General features: G+C 32.2%; 1 protein-coding gene across 1 annotated transcript in view; it reads right to left on the bottom strand.

Moving 5' to 3' along the window:
• Positions 1–4,015, bottom strand: part of SLC15A2 (solute carrier family 15 member 2) — a 40,236-nt gene that overhangs the window by 3,390 nt on the left and 32,831 nt on the right. The gene's annotated exons all lie outside the window — the stretch shown is intronic.

The raw sequence follows: 4,015 nt of genomic DNA on the forward strand, positions 1-4,015 counted from the left end.
AGCCACAGGCGCCGAGCCTACTGACAATTTTTTTAACTCGAATTTTACATATCTAAATTTTGTCAAAAATAGTAATTTTTCTCTAAAATTTGGTCAAAAAGAACTTTTTCAGGGTCAATTTTTGTTATTAATATTACCAAATATGGCTAGTTATTTTGGCTTATGATTGTAATCCTAGCACTCTGTGAGAGTAAGGCAGGTGGATTGCTCAAGTTCAAGAGCTTCAGACCAGACTGAGAAAGAGCAAGACCCTGTGTCTCTACTAAAAACAGAAAAACTAGCCAGGCATGGTGGCACACACCTGTAGTCCCAGCTACTCAAGAAGCTGAGGCAAGAGGATTGCTTGAGCCTGAGAGTTTGAGGTTGCTGTGAGCTACGATGATGCCACAGGACTCTACTCAGGGCAACAGAGTAAGATTTTGTCTCAAAAAAAAAAAAAAAGAAAAAAAAATTACCAAATATATGTGATTCTAAAATCAGATCTTTTTTCTTTTTTTAGCTATGGTTTGTTTTATATATACTCTTGCTACTATTACCTTTTTAGTTTAAAAATTGTATCTACTTTTAAATCAAAGCCCTTATTAGGTGGTAGGTGTAATATCTAGAGATAAAAAAAAAACAGAGTTAAAAGTAAAAAAATCTTTGAGATTAAGTCTTTGACAGCTAAATGCCTTTCATTCTCTAAGGCAAAAGGCCATCGGGTTCAAAATAGTAAGGTAAAAGTTTGGTTTTGCTTAGCTGAAAGTGTAAATAATACCTAGTCATCTGTTTGCGTTTTGAAAACCATGACCAGAACTTCTAAGATCAGATACTTAAATGCCCATAAGTCAGATGGTGACTGTGATAAAATGGACAACACAGGTCCCATCTAAAGGGCACAGCCCCTAAAACACCAACCAATTGACATAATACTACCTGTCATAAAAATTTTCTCATTCTTTCCCCCCAAGAAATGCCAAAAATCCAATTTCTCAGCTGAAATCTCTTGAATTTTAAATGTTGGCAATTCATTCATTTATTATTTTTATCAATATTGTGCAGGCTATACAAGATGGCACTCTGGAAGGAAGCCCCCCCACACCCCCAATTTATGACCTCTAGTGTAGATATTTATTAGATCCAGGTATTCAGAAACAATACATATGACATTTATCTTGAGCAGCAGATGAGAGACAGAATAACAACAACAAAAAACATGGAATAACATCAGCAATGCAAGTGTTATGGCTGAATTGTGTCCCCTAAAATTCACATGCTAAAGTCCTAATACTCAGTACCTCAGAATGTGACCTTATTTGAAAATACGGTTGCTGTGTATGTAATAAGTCAAATGAAAATGAGATCATTAGTGTGGGCTTAACCTAATATAATAGATATTCTTATAAAAAAGGGGGGGAGGAATTTTGCCTGGACAAGTGCATAACAAAAACACCATGTGAAGATTAAGGCAGACATTAAAGTGATTCTTCTACACACCTAGGAATACCAAATACTTCCAGAAAACCACCAGAAGCTATGGGAGATGCATGGAGCAAATTCTTCCTCATGGTCCTCGGAAGGAACAAACCCTACCAGTGCTTTGATCTGAGACTTCTAGCCTCCATAATTATGAAACAATAAATGTATGTTCTGTAAGCCACTCAGGTTGTGATGCTTTGTTACAGCAGCCCTAGCAAATTAATTGGGTTAGGCTGGTTTAATATCTGAAAATCAATTAATGTAATATACCATATAAAATAAGATAAAGGGCAAAAACATATTATCATCTCAATAAATGCAGGAAAAAGCATTTGATAAAACTCAACACCTGCTAATGGTAAAACAAAAATACCCTCAACCAATGAGGAATAGAAACGAGTTTCCTCAAACTGATAAAGGGTATCTATGAAAAAACACAGGTAATCTACTTAATCATAAAATACTGTATGCTCTCCCCATAAGAGGATGTCTGCTCTCACCACTTCTATTCAACATTGTACTGCAGGTTTAAGGCAGAGCAGTTAGGCAAGGAAAATAACTAAAAGACATCCAAATTGAAAAGAAAGAAGTAAAGCTATCTCCATTTTCAGTAAAAGATCTACTTTAAAAACTACTAGTACTAATAAATGAGTTCAGTAAGGTTGCAGGATACAACATCAGTATACAAAAATAAAATGTATTTCTATAATTTGCCATGAAAAATCTGAAAATAAAATTAAGAAAATGATTCTATTAACAATAAAAAGAATAAAATACTTAGGAAAAAATTTAACAAAATAAATGTAGAATTTACACCTGAAAAGTTCAAAATGATATTGAAAAAAATTAAAGACCTAAATAAATGGAAAGCCAGCTTATGTTCACTGATCAGAAGACTTAACAGTATTAAGATGACAGTACTACTCCCAAAAATGATCTTCAGATATAATGTAATCCCTATCACAATCTTAGCTGGCTTCTGATCCTAACTGATCCTAAAATTTGTACAGAAATTCATGGGATACAGAATAGACAAACCATCCTAAAAAAGAACAAGGTTGGAGACTCACACTTTTCTGAATTCAAAATTTACTACAAAGCATCAACAATCAAGACAATGTGGTACTGGCAAAAGGACAGACATATAGATCAATGAAGTAGAATCAAGAATCCAAAAATAAGCCTTTATATATGTTCAATTGATTTTTGACAAATGTGCCAAGACCATTTAATTGGGAAAGAATAGTTTTTTTTAACTATGCTGGGGCAACTGGATATACACATACAAAAGAATAAAGGTAGACCTCCTAGCTTACACCATATACCACTAATAGTTCAAAATTAATTAAATACCTAAATGTAAGAGATAAAACTCTCAGAAGAAAAAAAGTAGGCATAAATTCATGTGACCTTGGGTTCAGCAATGATTTCTTAGATGTAACACTAAAAACATAATCAACTAAAGAAAAAATAGATAAATTAGACTTCATCAAAATTAAAAACTTTTTTGTGATTCAATAAATACCATCAAGAAAGTTAAAAGACAACCTGTTGAATGGGAGAATATGGAAATTAAATATCTGATAATATACATGCATAAAATATATAAAGAATGCTTATAATTCAATAATAAAAGGACAAATAACTCAATTAGAAATTGGCAAAAGATATGAATAGACACTTCCTAAAATAAGAATCTACAAATAGCGGTAAGTACATGAAAAGGTGCTCAATGTTGTTAGCCATTAGGGAAATGCAGATCAAAACTGTAACAAGAAACCATTTCACATCCACTAGAATGGCTGTAATCAAAAACACAGAAACAAATCCTGGTGAGGACATGGAGAAATATCAACCCACATGTACTATTAGTGGGAATGTAAAATGGTGCAGTCACCTTGAAAAAGTATGGCAGTTCCATATATGGTTAAACATAGAGTTGTCATACTACCCAGTAATTTCACTCCTAGGTATATATACCTAGAAGAAATGAAAACATATTTCCACAGAGCATCATTATTGACAATTGTCAAAAGGTAGAAACAACTCAAATGTACATCATCTGATAAATAAAAATGTGTTATATCTTTACAGTGAAATGTTATTTAGCAATAAAAAGAAATAAGTACTAATTCATACCACACAGGTAAGTCTTGAAAAATATGCTCAGTGAAAGAAGGCAGACATAACTATATATTTATAGTTCCATTTATATAAAATGTCAGAATAGAAGAATGTATAAATAGACAAGTGGTTGCCTAGGACTAGTGGTTTGGAAGAAAATGCGGAATGACTGCTTATGGGGATGGGATTTCTTTTTGGGATGATCATGAGGTTCCAAAATTGCACAACTCTGTGAATATAGTTAAAACCAGTAAACATATATTATTGACTATTCTTTTTGTATATTAAATATATTAATATATTAAAAACTATTAAATCTATAAATGGGTGAATTTTATGGCATATGAATTATTTGTCAATAAGGTTATAAAAATGGCACACCAAAGGAATCAAATTAACTAAATTAATTTGTAAATTTTTTTTTTTTTTTTTT

Source organism: Otolemur garnettii, unplaced genomic scaffold, assembly GCF_000181295.1.
Source record: "Otolemur garnettii isolate 467f Iridium unplaced genomic scaffold, OtoGar3 scaffold00089, whole genome shotgun sequence".
Taxonomy (NCBI): domain Eukaryota; kingdom Metazoa; phylum Chordata; class Mammalia; order Primates; family Galagidae; genus Otolemur; species Otolemur garnettii.